Here is a 22619-nt window from a genome sequence, read left to right as displayed (position 1 = left end):
GGAGTACTCCTCAATATACTTCCTGCATGAAATCTTTGTCTCAGGGTCTGTTTCTCAGGAAACATGGCCTGTGACATACTGTTTAACAGTTGTATTCTTGGGACTACCCAATTAAAATACTATATATGGTTGCAGTGACTGAGGAGTTATTGCTTATATCCTCACGGCTTTGAGCAATCCTCATGAGTCTCTCAGAGTGTAGTTGGGTCATTGTGGCATTGACCCAACATCAGTGACTATGTAGGAGACATTTCTATTAGTCTGTCTTCTTCAAGTTATAACTGGAAGAGATATTCTACCATTGATCAATTGGACAATGCCACAATGACCCAACTACACTCTGAGAGTCCTGGCATTAATTATTCTAGCAGCAAGCCCCACCCTTGACCTAATCCCACAAGTTTTAGCAAAGACTAACTTAGATGGTAAAAATAAGTGAAATATAGTTATAGACAGAATGGCATTCAGACAACATACTTATTTATCTGTGTGGAGACAGCTGAGACTGTTCTTGATGGATGATCCCATGGTAATTCAGCAGGACTGGCTGTAAAAGTTGAATAGTGTGTGACATTTTGGGCAGTGAGAAACCTGGCATGTCTTATGGCTCATCTTTCTAGTAATCTACTTCAGAGCATCCTTAGTACACTGTACAAGCTTTATCATCTGCCCACTTAACTGGGGGCATGAAGGAAGATGGCAACAGTGAGCTAAGGTTCCTGTCTATAAATCTTCTATATTCAACTGAGGCAAAGGCAGACCATTACCAAAGATAAGTGACTTGCAATGCCTGTGCTATAAATTGCCCATTGAAGGTCTGAGTATGTGAGGGCAGGGGTCTGAGCTAGAATGATGAGCACATCAAGAGATTCTGAAAAGGAGCCTATTGCAATCAAAAAGTCCTGTCTCTGGATTGGTCCTAAAAAATTTTTGGCCAGAATTTCATGGTACTTCCCAAGCAGAAGGAAGTGCATTTGCTGAATAGACTAAAAGTCCTGGCAAGTCCTGGCAAGTCCTGGCATGTATCAACAATATTGCTGTCATTCCAATATTCGACTCTATTTTCATGTTTTCCTGTGAACAGTTTCTTGATATATATGTACTGTGGCCAAGGTAACAATTTGACTATCTTTCTAGAATAATTGCAGCTTTGGTGAGACTGTATTGTGACAGATATAGTTACCAATTATTGATACATTGTAACTGGAGTTGACCTTCATCTTGCACATTCAATTATTATTGAAAACAACTGCAAATACTTGGCTCATTCCTGACAGAACTCTGAAATAAAAAACAGCAGCAAAACCCATAAGCATTATTATTAAAGTCAAAAGCTGATTCTATAAAAAGACTTTTAAAAAGACAGACTTCTGGCAAATGTTATCAAGAATAAAAAAGAAAATGTGAGTACATAAAATATAGAAAGATAAGGAAGAAATAACAACAGATACAAAAAGGATGATTTTTAAAGTATTATCAATGACTCTGCATTACTAATATTGAAAACAAACATAAAAAAAAGTCCTAGAAATATTTTTTAAATGTCAAAATTTTATCAAGAAGATGACTAATTCCAGGTCAACAAGTATAAAGAGATTGAAATGGTAGTCAAAAACATCCCCTCCCCCAAAACTTTAGGCCTTGATGATTTTATAGGTGAGTTTCAAAATACTTAATTCCTATTTTACATAAATTGTTCTAGGGATTAGAAAAAGAGTGAAAGCTGTCCAGCTCATTTTATGAGGCCAGATAATCTTAATTCTAAAACGAGTTAGTGACACATTTTTAAACAGATACTTATAGGGCTTTTTCATTTATGAATACAGATGTACTAATTCCAAACAGGATACTAGCTAACTGAATTTAACAGGTTTTTAAAAAATCTATAATAATAAAAGTTTTATCTCTGAAATTCAACACAGATTCAATATCAATAAACCTAGCAAACTGGGATACAAAGAAGCTTTCTTAATAAAGGTTATGTATCAAAACCTAGAGAAAACTTAGACACATTTCTTTAAGATTCTGACTGAGAAAAGGATGTCCTCATCACTGCTACTGTTTAATATAGTATAGAAGTTCTGGCCAATATTAGAAATGAAAATAATTAAGAGGTTATATTAGTCAAGGTTCTCCAGGGAAACAGGACCAGTAGGATGTAGATGATGATAGATGATAGATAGATAGATAGATAGATAGATAGATAGATAGATAGACAGATAGATGATAGATAGACAGATAGACAAACAGACAAATAAATAGATAAGGATAGAGATTTATTTTAAGAAATTGGCTCGTGCAATTTTAGGGGCTGAAAAGTCTGAAATCTGCAGGGCGGGCTGGCAGGTTGGAGACCCAAGGAAAAGCTGATGTTGATGCTCAAATCCATAGACACTCTAAAGGTGGAACCCCCCTTTTGTTGAGGGGACGTCGGTTTTTTCTCTTAGAGCCTTCAAGGGATAAGATACAGCCCACTAACAGTATGGAGGGTAACCTGCTTTACTCAAAGTCTACTGATTTCAGTGTTAATCACAGCTGCAAAAATACTTTCATAGTAGTATCTAGATTGATGTTTGACAAAAAAACTGGACACCAAAGCTTAGCCCAAGTTGACACATAAGTTTAACTATCACAAAAGTATTATTTGTGGAAGGAAAAAAAATTGAACCGCTATTTGCAGGTGATATGTTCATCTATCTAGAAATAAAAATACAACCAATGAGCTTTAAACTCTGATAGGAGATGTACATAAGGTTTCCAACTGGAAAATCAGCCTACAAATATCAGTAGCAGTTCTTTACCTCCAGAAATAACTAGAAACTATAAAATGTAGCAAAAATAAAACATCATTTATAATAGCCACAAAACTACAAAGTATCTAAGAATTAGATACTTAATCAAAAATAGACAAGCCCTCTCTGAGGAATACAGTGAGGTACTGGCACAAGGATAGATAGATAGATAAACCGTTCAATGGAAAAGAATAGAAAATCCAGAAGTAGACAGACATTCACACCACCTGATTTGTGATAGTGTGACACTGGTGTGCAATGTGTGTGTGGGGGGGGGGGTGGGGTAGAGATAGTCTTAAATAAATGGTACTGGATTAATTTTATATCTAAATGAGAAAAAAAGAATCTCGATTCCTATCTCACACCATACATATAAATTAACTTCAAAAGAATTTCAGAACTAAATATAAAAGGTAAAATAATAAAGCTTTTAGAGGAAAATATCTTCATGGCTACCTGTGGGCAAAAATGTCTTTAACAAAACACAAAAAAAGCACTATTGGACTATTTGAAATTAAAAAAATGAAAAGGCAACATACAGAGTGAGAGAGGATATTCTCAGTACATATAACAGAAAAAGAACTCATATGCAGGCTATATAAAGAACTTTTGCAAATTAATAGGAAAAAGACAGACAATCCATAAGAAAAATGGGCAAAAGTCTTGAGCAGATACTTCAAAAAAGAAGATATTCACGTGGCAAGTAAATATTTGAAAAGGCACTCAACTCCATTAAGATTAGGTAAATGCCAATTAAAACCACAATAAGAAACCAATATACCCCCAACAGAATGGCTAAAATGAAGATGGAAAATCCCAGTATTAACAAAGATGTGAGACACCCAGAACTCTCATACCATTCTGTGGGACTGTAAATTGGTACAACCACTTTAGAAAACTCGCAGAAACTACTAAAACTAAACATATGCATACCCTATGCCCCAGTAGAAGTGTATATATAAGTTCATGAAAAGATGTGTACAAGTTTCACAGCAGCATTATTTTTTATAGCCCCAAACTAGAAACTCCCTAAATGTCCATCAACAGTAGAATGAATAAATTGTGGTATAATGATGTAATGAAATACTATACAGCAATGAGAACAGACTACAACTAGACACAACAATATGGATAAATCTTACAGATATAATATCAAGTGAAAAATTCCAGATACAAGAGAGAACATTATGGATGATTTATATGAAGGGGAAAAAAGCAAAACTAATCTATGATGGATAGTGAATGAAAAGAGACAGGAAGGCTTCTGGAGTACAAGCAAGGTTGTTTCAGGGTGTTTTCCTTTTGAAAATTCATCAAATCATTTATGATTTGAGAACTTGTATGTATGTCTGCCATACTTGCATTAAAAGTTCAAATTCTAATTAAGAGATTTCTTTTTTCAAACTCATGTTAGAGCCAAGGCTTTGGAAATCACCTGTATAAGTTGAGAAAAAAACTGGCATGCCAAATGGAAAAAATTAAAACTGGATCTCAAACCAACACTACCTTAAGTGGGGACTCTGGATTAAGAACTTGCAATATTGTGATTTATAAGAAATATGTATTTGGTCATTCAGATGACCAAAATATATTTCTCATCTATATTTCATATTTGTCCATGGTTCCTGGCTCACAGCTGCTAAAATCCTTGGAATTTCTTGTGATAAGCATAATAAAGGTGTCTTATTATATTAATGAAATGACTTTTGGAATGCTCTTAGGTAAACTAAGGATAGTGGTGCTGGTTGCCAGGGGAATCAACCAGTGATTACAGGATTGGAACTTTCAGTCCCATCTACCTACAGCCCACATCCCACACACATCCCAGCACACCCTGATCTCCAGGGACTAGAAAGGGACTGGAGGTTGAATAGATGGCCAATGGCCAATGAGTTAATTGATCATGCCTCTATAATGAAGCTTCCATAAAAATCCAAAAGGACAAGTTTCAGAAAGCTTCCAGGTTGGTGAACATGTGGAGATGCAGAGAATGGCCTGCCTGGAGAGGGCATGGAAGCTCCTCCCCTTTTCCCCACACTTTGCCCTATGCATCTTTTCCATCTGACTGTTCCTGGATTTACATATTCTTTTATAAGAAACCAGTGATGCCTTTTGATCCCTGTGGCAGCAGCACTGAGCCCATGGCACCTACCCTTGGGCTCCACTCTATGTGGGCTGAGACACCGTGCTGGCTATCTCCTTCGACAAGGATTTCCTGGTGGGAGACATCACTGCTGCCATCTCCAAGACGGCCATGGCCCCCATTGAGCGGGTCAAGCTGCTGCTGCAGGTACAACATACCAGTAAGCAGATCACACTGACAAGCAGCACAAGGGCATCTTGGACTACATCACGCACATCCCTAAGGAGCAGGGTATACCATCCTTCTGGAGGAGCAACCTGGCCAAAGTCATCTGCTACTTTCCAATGCAAGTCCTCAACTTTGCCTTCAAGGACAAGTACAAGCAGATCTTCCTAGGGGGTGTGGAGAAGCACACACAGTTTTGGAGGTACTTTCCAAGCGACCTGGCCTCCAACGTTGCTGCCCGAGCCATTTTGCTCTGCTCAGAAATCCTTTGGATTTCGCCAGAACTCGTCCCATGGCTGACGTGGGGAAGTCCGGCACTGAGCGGGCGTACAGACGCCTGAGTGACTAGTGAAGATCACCAAGTCCGACGGAGTCTGGGGCTGTACCAGGGTTTCAGTGTCCCCGTGCAGGACATCATCATCTACTGGGCTGCCTACTTTGGCGTCTACAACACCGCCGAAGGCATGCTGCCTGACCCCAAGAACACGAACATCGTGGTAAGCTGGATGATTGCCCAGGCAGTGACGGCCATGGCCAGTGTGGTCTCCTGCCTCTTTGACACTGTGAGGCAGCGGATGATGATGCAGTCGGGGCGCAAAGGAGCCAACATCATGTACGGGGGGACCATCGACTGGTGGAAGATAAGGAAGATAAGGCCTTCAAGGGTATCTGGTCCAAAGTCCTCAGGGGCATGGGCGGCGCCTTCATGCTGGTCCTGTACGATGAGCTGAAGAAAGTCATCTAGGCGCGTCTCCAGGCCTAGACACGGGGACCAGGATGTTCACTCCTGCAGGCCACTGATGTTCCAGAAATTCCGGCATCCTGGTCCTGACACATCATGAGTAGAGGACTAGGGGCTCTAGAGAGGGCTTGTTGTGGTCGCCGGTACCCTGACTCGGTGCATTGGTTAGGTGGGGTGGGGGAGAGTTGGGGGACTCCTGACCTTTCAAGGGTCTACAGGCCAGCAGCTCTGCCACGCAGACATAGTCCCCCGATACCTGTAGGACGGGCCTGTGCTTAACTGTTTATTTAAGGAAAATCATGTCTCCCATTTGTCCTTAAGCATTATCTTGTTTTTTTTTAATTTATTTATTTAAATTAGTTTCAAGTATATAGTATATTGGTTAGACATCTATATAGTTCATAAAATGATCCCCCCTCTGCTCCCTTCCTCCCATGGCCTTCCACCTAGCCCTCATATTAAAGGTATTTGCACAACCAAATACTTGCGATCATGTTCTTTTTTTTTATGGTAACATTGGTTAGCGAAAGTGATCATGTTCTATGTTGGGCATTCTGTAAACAATCCAAATGGGACACAGAAAAAAAAAGAAACCAGTAATCTAGTACGTAAAATGTCTCTCTGAGTTCTGATGCCTCGTGTGGATCATGAACATGTCTTCCACCTCCTTGATTCTTCCAGATGAGAGTATAGGTATTGCCAGACCATAGAGCTAGAATGGTGGGGCTAGTTTTACAAAGATGAGGTGGGAGCCCTACCTACCTTGGCCTTTGACCTAAAAGCTGATCCTTTAGTTGTTATGCCATCTGGGACTGGGACATCACTAGCAGAGCTTAGCCTTGCATTGCACTGTGTGCCTAGAGTTCAGTTTTATCAAGAGGTTCTGTCAGGTCAACCTGCATGAGTTGCTGAGCATACATAGCTCCTAAGCACCAAAGCCCTCCCCACACTGCTGACCCTGTCTCCAATGTTTCTATTTCTAAAGAAGGTCCAAGTCCTCTGACACCAAGCCCAGTGTCCTTCACTTTGCCCAACAGCTACTTTCCCATACAAGGAACACAATATCCAGGATATAGACTGACACCAAACAGCAGAAAGGGCACAAGCCTTGAAGCCAAAGGTGAGATGAAGTCCCAACTGACTAGCCTTGAGTGAGTTTCTTAACCTCTCTGAGCGTTAAGATGAAAATGAAATCAGCCATCAATGGAAGAAGAAAATGAAGGTTGTGAGCAAAATAACCCCATTCAGGGGACCTATTTAGAAGAGGGAAGCAAGATAGCATTGCCATTATGGAAGCTTCAACATAATCAGCTAAGGTGGAGTGGAGGTTAAGAAAGAATGTGTTAGCCAGAGGGGTTTGCTCTGCAGCATTTATAAAAGGGGAGCTCAGAGAGACCACATATGGCTTGGGACTAGCACTGCTAAGGGGAGCAGACCCCTAACATCCAAAACAGATAGGCTTATCCAGGGAGGCACAGAACCTAAAAATATCTTACCCTCCCACCTTGACTGATCCACACTCTCCAAGCCAAATTCTACCCTATTTGACTTTCCTTCTGGCTTTGCCTAGAAGTAAGATTGCCAGATTTAGCAAATAAAATATAAGTACCTGTACTAAAAAAATATTCGTTGTTGATCTGAAATGCAAATTGAACTACACATCCTGTATTTTATCTGGCAACTTGACCTACTTTGCTGACAATCGAGTGGCAGAACCTCCTATGTTTTCATAAGCGCCCGGCCTGTGCTGGCTGGCTCCAATCTGTGTACTTTAGACATAAAGCAAGATTGCCTGTTTATTGTTTGTCTCCAGGCTGGAAGCTCCTTCAGAGTAAGGACTGTGCCTGGTCAACCACCACATCCTGGTGGTGCCTGGTACAAAGAGTACCTGTTGTGGTGTCTATGTTTAATGTTTTAAATACTTCCATCTGAACTGTGTGCTATTATGTCTGTGTTAGTTAAAACTTCAATTCCAGGGGCAGTCATTTGACCTCAAGGAAAATCTCCTCTCCAGCTAGACAGCTAGCTTTGCATTAGAAAGGCCATATCCAAATGACAATCACAAGGGCTTCATCAATACCAGTGGCTTTCCTAATTAGCAAAGTTAAAGTCAGAAATGGGTTTTCATTAATAAAATTGGTAGCTTGTTAATTAGCATAAGAAATGTTAGAAATAGGTTCTCATTGCTGAAATTAAAGGTATTTGGGATCTATGGATTTGCTTAAATATGCTCCAGATGGTCTCCAACTTTACATAAAAAGGTTATCAGAATCTAGCAAAGACTGCAGCCTGTAACTTAGAGGTGGTACCTGAGGCTTGGTACAACCTTTAGTGTTGGAGGATTTCTGGTTCCCTGATGCTTCTGGAATGTTGCATCAACCTTTCATGTAAAGAGAAGGCTGAGAGCTGAGACTTCCTTGTGTCTAGAGAACTTTTTTTGTGCAGGAATTTTTTTATGCCTGGTTGCTCATGAGTGCACATTTAATAAACATTTCCATGTGTGACAGATTTGGTCAGAGACTTGCTTTTGTGTGAACTGATAGTGAGGTTGTGGGAGAAGGGATTAGTTCACCCTCACATCAAATTTCTTTGGAGATGTGTCAGTTAAAATCTTGTGTCTCAACTCCAAACCCATCCTTCTTTATAATGCTGTGGCTGGGACTCTGCAAACCACATTTCTGTTTTTCCAGCTGCTCCCTGTTAGGCTCTGCCCATAGGAGGTATTAAAGGAAGACTCAAGACTAGAGGAAGAAGGGACTTGTTTCTTCCTTTCAGTGCCTGCTGGCTTCCTTTTGGTTTCCTGTTCGCTTCCTGACCCTGTGAGTGATACCACCCCATCCCCTCCCCACACCCTCATGCTTCTTCACTCCAGCAACAGTGATGCCTTCTATAGCAGCAGCTGAATCCAGTTTGCAGTTTTTCTGACATCCACGGAACCAGCCTCATCACCTCCTACCCAAAAGACACTAGCTGGCCAGCACCTGCCCAGCTCAGAGGTCTGGGTCCCAACTCCATGAGCTCCCTCTCTGAGCTTAGAGACACCAAAACCAGCTGGCCAGCACCCCTTTCTCAGGGATCTGGGTCCCACTTCTGTGGGGCCCCTTCCCTGAGCTCAGACACCAGCACCGGCCAGCAGGTGCCTTTTCCTCAGGCATCTGAGTTTCAGCCCCATATGATTCCCCCCTCCAAGCTTCTAGGTTTTAATAATTCCCAACTTTTTTCCTATATTCCCACAGGAGTGGTAACTGCTGCCTGAAATTACTACCTCACAATGCCTTAGAGTTTCCTTTTGGCTTTTTTTTTGGTTCTTTGGTGACTAGTTAATAACCCCTTATAACTAGCTAACAATTCTCTATATTAAATTCTCTCTGTTAAAATAACTGGTGGTGTTTTTGTCTCCTGCCTAAAGGCTTTGCTACCTTCCAGAAAGAACTTTAAGGTTACGCATCACCAACCTGGCTTAAGTTAGCACTCAATAAATATTCATGGATAAATAAATGAATAAATGACTGGATTTCTCACTGTAAGTTAATAATGACTTTCCAAGTTTTTTATACCAAAGTCATGTGATTTTAATTACTGTGAGTCAGTCCCCAGAGCCCTCTTGCTTCAGAAGGAGAGTAATAATCAGATCTTGAAAGAATAAGATACAAAAAGTTTAAAAGGATATCAAGTGCCCAAGTGGGTGCCACAGCATGGATGGGCATTACACCCACTCGAGTCCTTCTCCAGCTACTTTCAGAGTTGAATTAGCTCTACACTAAAGACTTCTTGCCTAACCTAAAAGTCCACTTCCCTCTGGTCCAGATGTCCAGCTTCATTTTTACCTTACTCTTGTCTAAGCTCAGAACCATCCAGGCTCTCTTGGGGGAAGCTGAGCAGTGCCTTTGTTCCCCATCCACACACAAAAAGTTAACAGCTTCAGCTATTTGACACCTACAGAAGGCATCACTCATTCAAGGAGATGAGTTGGTGGTTAGCAGAGAGACTGCCAAACTGGCTCCACGTTCAAGAAAAACATTCTAGAACCAGCTAAGGCCCTGGTCCATGCCCTGGCCTGCACCTTGCTCCTAGAAAGCACTGTTTCAGTTTTGGCCGCGTGCATTAGTGGTTTATACTCTTGTTGAACAAAACATTCTGTTTTCCATCCCTTAGGCAACCGTTTCAGGCAGGCTATGTACCAGGCCTTGTGCAGATTGCTGGGGATATGAAGTTATAGTTTCTGCCCCATGGAGTTCACAACAAGAGCAAAGATTATCACAACGATGACAAGAAAGGCATAGAGGAGGAGCATCTTTATGCTCTGGAGGGCTCAAAAATATCAAACAAACTTCTTGTTCTTTACTAAGAATCATTGTTGCCAATTTCCCCAGGCTTCCCCCTGGATACCTCTGTACTTTTCTTGAGCACCCCTTGGCTTCAGTGAGCTTTTGTTGCCAATAAACAGCATCTGTCTCTTCTTTAGAGCAGCGGTCCCCCACCTTTTTGGCACCAGGGACAGGTGCTCCTATGACAGTCTAATACCTGATGATCTGAGATGGAACTGAGGTGGTGATGCTAATGCTGGGGAGCAGCTGCAAATATAGATGAAGCTTCGCTTACTCACCCACCGTTCACCTCCTGCTGTGTGGCCAGATTCCTAATAGGCCATGGACAAGTATCAGTTCATGGCCCAGGGATTGGGGACCCCTACTTCAGAGGGTCTGCCCTCAGGGTCTTGCGTCATCGAAGAGCTGGAAATGTATCTTTCCCTGTGAGGGAGCAGCCTTGCCAATGACTGATGAGTGGGATGTACAGATCTCAGTTCCCTTGCATGGGTGAGATAAGCCTGAGGTGAACTCACACTCAGACCCCCAGCCCCAGGGTCAGGCTGAAGCTGTGAGACTTTATCTGAGATGGATCCCTGGCTTCTTCCTCAACATAAGTACCCATTCGTCTGTGTCTGTCCTGGGAGCAAGTGTCTCTTTTTTTTCCTTAGATGTGTCCATCCACTGCCTGTGGGAAGCACTAGCTGATAAGACTTGAACAGCCTGTGTTCTCAATTCATTTGCAAAGCAATGTTATTCAGCACCTGGGCAGAGTGTTGCATGCTGACTTCCCCAAGTGAGACTCCCCTCTATTAACTGAGAGAGGAACTCTCAAATTCCAGATGGGAATCTCACACCTCAACTCTGCCTTCTCCTTTTGCACTAGACAGCTCTCAGCAGAAGGTGCAGCCCCAGTATGGAGTCCTGACAAACTCCCTACTCCCCATTCAGGGCCATCTGTCATCCATCATCGCAAGTACTTGGGAATCCTCTACCAGCAACAATCCTCCTCCCCAAGCTCTTAGTCTTGGACCTGTCTTGGCCTTTCCCCACAAATCTCACATATTAATTCAGCTTAAGGTACTACAGAACATTACTGTTCCCAGGAAATATCCAACAAGCATATTCAGTATCTAAACCCAAATACCAGATAGTTCCTGTACCAGATGTTGTCAGTCCCTACCCCTTGGCCCACCAAGAGGGAGATCATCTGCTGAAATTCCTGTGCTTGCCAATGGCTTCTGAGTTCCAGCTTCCATTTCAAAGCTCTATGACTTTAGGTAAATCTGTATTTTTCTAAATTTCAGTCTCTTCATCTGAAAACTGGGAATCAAAACACCTACCTCCCAGAACTATCATGAAAACTAAAGCTGATATCATCTGGGGAAATACTTTGTCAACCACAAAGCATTATCCAGGTCTTATTACTGGGCAGAGGGAATGGACAGTCATGTGAAAAATGGGGTAGGGTCAGAAAAGTGCAAAGTCTTTGTAAGTGACGGTGAGAGAATCGGGGTGATGAAAGCACAGAATCTATGGACAAGTATTGTAGGTTGGGTTCTCAGGAGGCAGATGACAGGATATCAAGATGTTTATAAGACTGACCATCAAATCTTGTGAAAAGAAGTAGAGGGATGCAGGGTAGGGCAGAGGGAGAAACTGATCTGGCAGAGAGCTGAGGAATGAGGATCATCCACCATAGTTTTCCTGTGATAGGCTGAAATGGCTACATCATTATACCCTTTTTATGCTTTCTGCTAAAATATACCTTTATACTTAGTCACCAGGCATGGGCTGCCCAGAAAGGTTATGCCCTGGAGCGAGGTGGTTCCCTTAGCTAAGGCCAGTTAAAAGAATGGACAGCTTTTGGCTGTCTGCTCATCATGCAACCCAGGGATGGACAACAAGAATTTCCTTGAAGGGGGATCTGGTGACACATCTCTGTGTCTACCACAAAAAGAGTGGTTCTTGAAAACACTAAGTCATTCAGTTATTCATTCCATAGATAGATAGGTAGCCAGTTGATAAGTTATTATTGAGGACTTGCTCTTTGCCAAGGATTAAACTAGATGCTGTGGGAAATATACAAACAAAGCAAAGTACTATCATGGTTTGGACACCCCCAAAAACATATCCTGAGATAAGAAGTGAGCTCTAGATGACAGTTTATTTGGGAGGTACAAGGAACAGCAAAAGCAAGACAAGGAAGGGAAGTCAGTCAATCAAGGCTACCAATGTGAGCAACCAGACCTCATAGCCCCAGAGAAAACTCTGGGTAATTGTATAGCCAACTCCCATCACTTATTGGTTGTCAGCTGTGCTCAGGAGCCATTAAGTCAGTTCCTCGCACTTTCAGCTTGCCCTGTGCTGCTGGGCACAGACATGGTAAGTGCTGACAGGATATGGAGGCAGGATGGCGTGCAGTGGCCATGGATGATACACTCACATCAAGCACTTTACAGTCTTGTGGGGAAGACAGACCATCAGAAAATAACCTGAAAGTACAATGACAGAGACACACTTGGAACACAAAGAAGAGGGCCCTAATATGAGAGGCACTTCAAGGAGGTAGCCTAACACATAAGCTGAGTCTTAAAAGGCAACAAATGGTTGGTTGGCTTAGAAGAAGGGGCCTGGAAAGAGCCCCTGAGGCTCTGACAGCTAGGCTGCATCCATCCAGGGTGGCTGGAGCATAGCCAACATGTAAAAGAAGAGGAAGAGGAATAAAGCAGGGACAGAAAATGGTGCTAGAATACCCAGAGCCTGAATGAGGACTTCTACTTCCTATGAAAAGATTGGGGAGACTTGCCAGGATTTTAAGCACAGGTATGTCATGAATCTTACATCCTTTCTAAAGAAATCACTGTAGCTAAAGAGCGGATAATGGATTCCAGGGGACAGGACTGAGGGTTTGGAGCAGGGAGCCCTGGAGAGAAATTACAAAGGCCAAAACCAGGGAAGTGGCCAGGGAGAGAAAGGTGTCGGAGTCAAGAGAGGTGAAAAATGCACAAGACATAATCACGAACAGGATGAAGAGCCTTAGAGAGGTATCTATACTAGTCATATGTTCCAATACAGAGTTTTAATCATACTTTTTAATTTTCTACTACTCCTGGAAGGACCTGGAGCCAGGATGTGGCAAGGAGATCTTTATAAATTCTACTACAGCAAGATCACAACCTTAAACTGTGAATGGGTAATTGAGGTGCAAGTATCAGGCCTATGTTACTACCCTGACAATATTCCATGCCCAAAGTCAGACAGAGGGCTCGAAGTCTTGATTTAAATCCATTTTCCATGAGTGGACTCATCACAACTTATTTTTCAAGGCACTCAAAATTTAGAAGATTGCTAGCAGGTTAAAAGTAGTCTTTCCAATTGGTGCTCCCAGTGTCATTTTTAACAACCTTTTCCTCCATTGACTTTTTGATCCTCACACTTTACCTAAAGCACAATATTTGAGTTGCCGTTGCTCTTTATTTTTCATAACAGGTACCCAAAGCAACCCATATCACATTCAGGTCAGGTAGGAAGCAAAAATGGTCATAGTGCAAAGTGTTCTTATCTCTCCAATTGCAATGGTGTCTCCAATAGACTCTGATGTTTTGATAAGATCAAGACCTCAAAAATAAATGCTATCCCAGAAGTTGCATACACCCTTTATTCTTATATGCCATCAGCCAGAACTTAATATCATATGGCTGTATCTAGCCACAAGAAAAATTGAGAAATGTAGTTTTCATTTCAAGTGGCCCTGTACTTAGCTGAAAAATGAGTTTTTCTTTTAAAGAGGACAAAGAGAGAAGGGATACTGTGGGCGCCTGGGAGTCTCTGCTTTATTAGTTAGCTATTGCTGCCTAACAAACCACTCTAAAATTTAGTAGCCTAAAACAACTAGTGTTTTATTTCTTATGACTCTGTGGGTCAGGAATTTACTTAATGAACTTGATGGGAGAATCCTTTCCCAATGTATCCATATATTAAATCATCATATTGTATACTTTATCTAACTATTTTATTTATCAGTTATACTTCAGTAAAGCCAGAAGGGGGGAGAAATGCAATAAACATACTGCAGTTTTAATAAATAAACAAATAATTAAAGAAATACTTTTTTGGACAAGAAAAACTGTGAGAATTTATTGCCAGCAGAACTGCAATATGAGAAGTGTTACAGGTAGAAGGAATATGATATCAGACAGAAACTTGGATCTACAAAAATAAAGAGAACTAGAAATTAAGGTAAATAAAATTGTGTTTAATTTTTTAAAGTTGCTCTGAAAGATAACTGACTGTCTAACGCCAACATAGAAGCAATGCAAGGGAGGAATTGGTAGTATACTCTTAAAAGGTCTTTACACTATATGCAAAAAGGCATAATATTATTTGAAAGTAGACACCGATTAATTAACTACCGTAAACCCTAAGGAAACAGTTAAACTTTTTAAAAAAATATTAAATGGTTTAACATGCTGTCCTGGATTGTCTCTCAGCAACTTAGCACCATTCTCCCTTCTATGCTCTCCCAAGCATAGAAGCATCTGGAAGCATAGGGACTATATTGTCTAGCATTCCTTGTGAAATGGGTTACTAATTAGATTCTACTAATCAGAAGTAATGTTGATTCCCATCATGGTAACTATGTTCTATACAGTCTCTGTGAACATTGAGTTTAGTGAATTATAAATTGTTGTTCCTAGTGGAAATACAGGTTTAAGTTCCAGAGAGCCTCTCATCACATTTTTGTGACCCAATCAATATATAACCTTGTTTTATATGTGTTTCTGTTTAAAAACAGATTATTCAATATACAGCTGACCCTTAACTCAAGGGTTAGGGGTACTGATCCCCCAATCCAGTTGAAAATCTGCATATAACTTTTGACTCCCTAAAAACTTAACTAACTACCCCCAGTATTTGTGGGCAATTGGTCCCAAGAACCCCCCAAAGATACCAAAATATGCTGGTGCTCAGGTCCCCTATAAAAAGAAAACTATATAGATCAATGTATGCAACTGGCCCTCCACATCTGCAGACTCCCAACCATAGATTGAAAACAGTACAAGTATTTATTTGCTTTTTCCTTTATAAAGATTTTAATGTGATTATTATTATTATTATTACTATTTTAAGTTTATTGGGGTAACATTGGTTAACACAATTATATAATTTTTGGGTGTACATTATAATTTTACATCTAATTATTCTATTGTGTGGTTACCACCCAGAAAGTATTTATTTTAAAAATCCATGTATAAATGGACCTGAACAGTTTCAACCCATGTTGTCCAAGGGTCAACTGTTTATTGTTGATTCATTAGCATTGACCTTATGGTCAACAGCCCTATAACTCAGGCCTGAATGAAGCTTATCCAATACACATATTTTCTCTGTAAGGCACATCACAACCTCTTCAGCACTATAGTTGAGGGCCATTTTAAGCATAATTGCCAACAAAAAGCACAAAAATGTAAAAGTCATGTCCATTACATAGACCTCAAAAAGGATACTTGTTTATAGTATGAGAACTGAAACAAGAAGGCAGAGCATCACTTTGTGCATCCTCACCTGGGAATAGGTGAGCTGGTGACTCAAGGTTTTTGCCACTCTGCACAAGTCCATGGATGACTATGATCATGCTGTGAGTACTGATTTTAGGATTACAAATAGATTTTAGTGAGTAGGCAAATTTGTGAATATGGAATCTACAAATAATGAGGATCAACTGTACTTACACAAGACTTAGAATGCCAAAGGGAGGCAAGAAGCCACAATTACTGCTTATCCAGTAATGGCAGGCAGACACAAAAGATACAGCAAATGGAACCTTTTGTGACAACTCTCAGGCACTTCCCTGAGAATCACCTACCTTGGTCTTGCAGATCAGTGTGCAACTCAATGCGCTTTCTGATGCTCTGGAAGTTTCGAGGAAATCTGAGAGCTGGTATTGGCTTTCCTGGACCTTTGCTCTTCGAGTTTCGTCAAATGTTTTATAAGCGCCTAATCTCCAATATTTAATCCCTTCCTATTTGAAATATGGAGTGCTGTCTGTTTCCCCAACCAAACCCTGACTAATACACATTCCCTAAAAAACATACAGCTTGGAGGAAGATTGGAATAAATATTAAATGTTCAATCTCATAAAAGTTGTCACAGTTTAGGATTTGCCAGTGAGGCTGGGTGTGACCTAATTCAAGCTCAAGAGTTTCGCAAGTCATTTTGGCCCCTTCATCATAGAGGGGCATGTGACAACAGAACCGCTTTGTCTCCAAAAGTGCTGTCCCACTTCCTCTTTATATTTTCCAGGGTAAATCCTTATCTTAGGCCACTAAGACACGCAACAAGGATTTGTGTACAAGTGATTTATGAAGGCAATGCTTCCAGGAGGGACCAGTTAAGGGAGTGGGGAAAACAGGACGAGGAAAAGGAAGCAGCCAGCAAGGGCACACACTCGGCCTCAGCCTGACCCCACTGAGGCTCTGGAGTGTAAATTATGCTTAAGTGTTCCTCCTGACTCCAGGCAAGAAAGCGGGGCTTGCCAGCTCTGGCACAGTGAGTCATTGGCTAACAGCCAATTCCCATGTGTGGGCATAGTGCTCCAGCTGCCTTAGGGCAGCCCTGTGAAGACTGTCCCAGGTGCTGGCTGTTAGCAGCAAAAGCACAGAGAAGTCATGGGAGAAGTACCCAGAAATTGTGAAAAGGATCCAAAAAGGGCTGTGCGAAACATACACCATGTCTGCCCAACTATTTCTTTCATGAAATGGAGAAAAGGACATCAGGGTGACTAAGCCTCAAGACTCAAAAAGATTCTGACTTCTCTTTAAATCCAAGCTGTGGCAGACACTGAGTGACCCCGATATCCATTTTTCTTAATACAGAAGCTCTGATTGTCAGCTAGGCCCATGGCTTCCCAGAATAAAAGCCATATTTCCTAGCCTCCCTAAAACCCATATGTGGCCAATGTGAGGTGAGCAGTAGCTTAAGGGATGATTTCCACACTGTCTTTAAAGGGAAGGAAGCCCTTCTTTTCCCTCCTGCTGCCTGAAATGTGGTTCTGAAGGCTGGAATGCAAGCAGCCATCTGGAACCACGAGGTGAAAAAAGGGTTGTAGATTGAGCAAATAAAAGTATTTTTATTTAATTAAAAAATAATACTTTAATGTTAACATTTTATTTAATTATTGCATATGGCACAGGATACACTAATACTAATTAATTTTTTGTTTTTTTACCTAAAATTCTGATTGAACTGATGTTCTGCATTTTATCTGGCAACCCAAGGCACAGACCATATGTTAGATGGTGGAATAACAAGAAAGAAGGAACTTGGGTGGCTAATGATTACGGAGTTGCCATTACCAGAATTAGACTATTTACCTCCAAACTTTGTTTTTATAAGAAAGAGTATCTATTTTGTTAAAGCCAGTATTTCTTTCCCTGTCCTGGCAGTTGAACTCAATCTAAAAACACTCTCCCTGCCACTAACTTGTTGGGGGACCCTGGGAAAGTTACCGTACCTCAAGATTGACATCTGTTAAATGGGGGTGGTGATAATAATCCACACCACAGAGGGCTGCTATGAGATTAAATGTTGCAAGCATTTCAAGTGTCCAAATGTGGCTAGCAAGGTTCAATAAGTATTAGCTATCGCTGATTCTGTGAGGGTCCCCTTATCACTTGTAAATAATCCCCAGCACATTTCCCCTCCCCAAACAACATCACTACACAGCTTCTGGCCTTGCATCTCCATTCTTAAAGACCATGCTCTGTCTTCTCTGAAGGCCTAACACCTCCTGATTTATAGAACCACTATTTGGCATCAAGCATTGCACCCTTAAGAAGTGACTCCTGAATCTATTTCCTCTCAGTCAGTTTTTAGAGATTTAAAAAAATACAAAGAAACTGTGACTAAATGTGCGACACGAAGTCTTCAACAGATAAGAGTCTATCTTTGCTCAGAATTAGACACAAGAGAAAAACCATTGGTGTGTTCTCACCTTCCCTCTAAATTTAGAAATCTGAAAACATAGTTCATTATGCCAGATATGTGGTGCCTTCCTTGTGGGCCTAGAGGTTGAGAATTAAATCTTGACACTTCTTTGCATGAGAAGAGTGTATGGAACATTAGACAGAGATCCTCAGAGACATGCGTACTTGCAGAACAAGATTTTTCCTGCAAAGAGAACCAACTGAACCAGTGTAAGATTTCAGACCTTGCAGCCACTTGCTCAGTCTCTCCAGCTGTCTGCAGGTGTCTATTTCTAATATCTGAACTGGTCCTATGCATAGGTCCATTCTGAGTCAAGCAAATTATGTCCCAAAGACAAGGGGAGAGTCTGCCCAGGTCTGACAACTTGTAAATTTCCTCCTGCCAGCATATTCTAATGGCCTTATTAGCAATTCTATTGTATTTGATTTGCACCCAGGATAACTCATTGTCAGCCAGAAGAGCCATCAGCATGAAAAATGGCACCAAAATTAAAAACCAATAGTCAAATTTCAGTTGGACTGAGCTCTCCTGGCATAATGTTGTAGCAGGATTAACTAGAATCATTGGGTCCAGCCCATGAGGTGCAAACATGTTAGTTACTAACATACTGCTGGGAGTTTGAGCCAGGCCCTTCTGCATATGGGAAACAAGCTGCCAAATTAAAAAACTGAGAAGGAAAAATGTATCAGTCCAGTCAAATGGTCAAGTCATGTGGCTGTTTGCCATCCTCTAACCTACTATGGTGGTTTTAAAACATGTCCCCAAATTCTTTGACAGTTCTCCAATCATAGGGTAAAGGAGTCTAATCCCTTCCCCTAGAATGTGGGCGGACCTTCCAGGCTCCCATGGAATGAATAGGAAATGGCGGAAGTGATACCACATGATTTTCAAGACTAGGTCATAAAAGGCAATATAGATTTTGTATGGTTTTCTTTCTTGGAAGCCCTGAGCTGATGTGTATGAAGTCCCACTGTCTTGAGCTGTCATGTTGGAAAGGCCATGCAGAGAGTCCACACAGAGATGGGGAGACTCAAAGAACCCCAGCTGGTTCCACCCCAGCTATGAGAGTCTTCCTAACCCAGAAGCCAGATCTGTGAGTGAAGAAGCCTTCGATGACTCCAGTCCCTGCTACCATGTCACTGAAACCTAAGACCCTTAGTGAAGAACCGCCTGGCTGAGCCCAGTCAAGCTCCAGATTTGTAAGCAGTACAGTGATTGTTATGATTTTAACCAGTGTTCTGAAGTGGTTTGTTATACCATAGTAGATAAGCAGAACACCCAGTGTCCTTTAGTCTTCCTGCTTCTGCCCCTTGGTATATGTTGGTGCCCACAGGGATCCTTGGCCAAGGATACCCACTCCACATCCAACCATATATCCAGTCTACTCATTCTCCACTAGTCTGGCCCAAAACTGAGGAAACAAGCCAGGACTCACAAGAGCAACTCCGCCCCTGTCTTCATCCTTCTAGGATTTTTACCCACCCATGTATCAAGGACAAGTATCTCGTTTGGGAGGCATCCCCTGGTTTGCATAATACTTGGGAAACAGATAGTCTACCTCCCATTTAGAGCAGCCCATGGCCAAGCTCCTCTCCCTGAAACAACCACCCTTAATTTAACCCCAGCAGCCAGGGGACCCCAACACTGAATCTCAAGAGAATGTCATAAAAAGGCAGGGACAATGTACCATGGTGGCAACCTTAAGGGTCCAACAGTGACAGTGTCCTACAAAGGTTGTGGTAGGGGGTCTAGCAAGCCACTCCCACCCCCTTCCCATAGTGTTCTTGGCTATGAGTCTTGTCTTCTTTCTTCAAATCTGTGGATTACCTCACGCCTTCCAGAAATCCTTTTCTTATTAAAGTAGGCTAGTGTTGATTTCAGCTGCTTGAAACCAAGAAGCCAGACTCAAAGCACCCTCATCCTAGCTGTGCCCAGTACATGAGTCTAAAATTAGCAAGAGGCACTGAAGTGCTTCATGCCTCACTAGAAAGACAATCAAAGCTACACAGGTCCAAGACCACAGTGAACTCTTTTAAATGTTCTTTTCACCTCACTGGCTTTGGCATGGAAACTAACCAGAGGTACTTTTGCACATTATATTCATTGAGAGCAATCAATTACACCGGATGATTCAATATAAAAGTATTCTATCTAGACTAAACCTTCCTAGTAATACACACACTGCGCACACACATTTTCCTTTAAGAAAGAAGTTAAAGGCCCCTGTAAGCTAAGCTTCTAGGCAAGTGCCTAAGAGAGTCTGATTCATCCCATAAGCTTGTGCAGCTAATGCCATCATTACTGCCACCCACAAGTCCTGCCATTCTTACCATTTAGTGTATTCAGGCCCAAATTTCTTCACCTAGGAGCTTCTACTAGTCACCAAAACTGCTTTGCCTGCACCTGCAGCAGATTGAGAGTGTGGGAATTAATGCCCCCCTAGAAACAGCCCCTAATTAATGACTGAGGCAAGTTGGGGGATAAACACCCCCACCTCCTCTTCTCTCAAGTGGAATAGCTTGGAAGCCTGTGTTCTACACTATCTCCTCCAATGGAAATGAATTTTCGTTACTGTATTCTTTTGCTCAGGCTGCCATAACAAAGTACCACCGACTGGCTGTCTTAAACAAGAATTTATTTTCCCACGGTTCTGGAGGCTCGAAGTCCAAGATGAAAGTGTCAGCAAGGTTGGTTTCTCCTGAGGCTTCTCTCCTTGGCCACTTTCTCTTCCCTTTGTCTTCACATGGTCTTCCCTCTGTGTGTGTCTCTGTCCTAATTTCCTTTTCTTATAGGGACACCAGTCATATTGAATTAGGACCCATCCTAACGACCTCATTTGACTTTAATCGCCTCTTTAAAGACCCTTTCTCCAAAGACAGTCACATTCTGAAGTACCAGGGGTTAGGACTTCAACAAATGAATTTGTGAGGGCCACAATTCAGGCTATAACAATTGTGCACAGAGGCATCTGGCCTGATCATTCACCCTTTGTTAGCTGTCTTCCTGCATACCCACACTCCTCTGCTGCTGCTTCCTACAGTCGAATCTTTGTCTTAAGCTTGCTTCTGGGAGAGCCCAAATGACAACAGTATGGCCACTCTCTCCCTCTTGCCTGCGGTTGCCTAGGCTGTCACTGTGCATGGGATCCAGCACTGCATTCTTGTCAGAGCATGTCCAAAGTTCTCACACATTCTCTCTCCTGCAGTGAGAGCAAACACCATCAAGCACAATGAGCTCAGGGGCTTACACTTTGGTGGAAAATTTCCTTCATGTGATTGGTTCCCCTGGCAACTTTGCTTTTCATACCTTGACTGTTATTGGCTGCACGTAAATTAGCTAAGCCTAATCCATTGATCCTAGTTATGATTATTGCACATGCTACACTACCTATCCACCTGCCTTTAGGTTTGATATGGACATGCAAATTAGGCAACCTTAATTTGTTTATGCTGATAAGATACGGAACACAGGCAGCCCTCCAGTGTGGCATTGATAAAGTACTGAGGGTGGAACTGGGACTTGGAGTCAGAATTCATATACTCACACATTCCATAGAGACCATCCCAGCATACCCAGGAGCCAGGACACACTGGTTGAGAGATGGTGATAGAGTCAAGACATCTAGGGTCCTGGTGGCATTTCCTGCCTTTATGTCAGTTGTTCAGGTGTCACATCACCTACCCTGCCAGCAGTACCCTGCTGATATGGCCAAGAGACTTTGTTCCACAATACCACCATCTCAGAACTGTGCTATGTGATATAAAATGCCTCCTATATCAGCTCCTTCATGACAAGCCTGCAAAGTGGAAGGAACAAGAATTGTCATTCGCCTCTTTGACCTATTATTATTTTACTCCTGAGAGCTCAGAAACTTTGCCTGGCCCCACTGCTCAAGGGCTATGCAGCTGGAACTCTCCCAGGTACACCCTGTACCCCACTTCGACAGTCACTCAGCTGACAATACTAGGAAGCTATGGCCTCAATCCCTCTGCCCAATGCCCAGGGGAGCAGCCTAGGCAAGGTGGATAGAGAGGGGCTGGATTCTTAAAGTTTCTGCAATCTCATTCACACACCAGCCTGATTCAATCTCTTCCCAAACCTAGTGTGGTTTTCAGTTGTGCCTTTTTCAAAAATCCTGACCTTGGCTCCTAGAGGCCCAGATGTTTTCAATTGTAGGAGTCAGGGTGGGATGGGCAGGAAAAGTCCTATTCACACCAAATCTCAAGCATAGCAACAGAATGGCAGGCCCTAGCAGAACTGAGCTGAGAGCACTTTGATGCCTCAGATGGATTTATTCAAAGTTTATAATTACCCTGAAATCTCTTAAAATGAAAACATGATTGAAGAATTAAACCTAGTAAACAAATTAGTCAGAAGAAAACCTCTGCATAGCAAATGACAAAATCCAAAGATCCAATCCAGCAAGTGAATGGGCCTGTGCTATAATTAGCAGCCAGGGCTGCAGACAGATCATGGGCCCT

The 22619-nt window shown here is 42.0% G+C and overlaps 1 pseudogene; it reads left to right on the top strand.

Moving 5' to 3' along the window:
• The first annotated feature begins 4971 nt into the window (after positions 1-4971).
• On the top strand, positions 4972-6198 carry LOC107516649 (annotated as a pseudogene).
• Positions 6199-22619: the final 16421 nt, after the last annotated feature.

This window comes from Rousettus aegyptiacus, unplaced genomic scaffold (assembly GCF_014176215.1).
Source record: "Rousettus aegyptiacus isolate mRouAeg1 unplaced genomic scaffold, mRouAeg1.p scaffold_m13_p_9, whole genome shotgun sequence".
Classification (NCBI taxonomy): Eukaryota; Metazoa; Chordata; class Mammalia; order Chiroptera; family Pteropodidae; genus Rousettus; species Rousettus aegyptiacus.
Note: the sequence above shows the minus strand (reverse complement) of the source record. Positions and strands in the feature narration are given on the sequence as shown.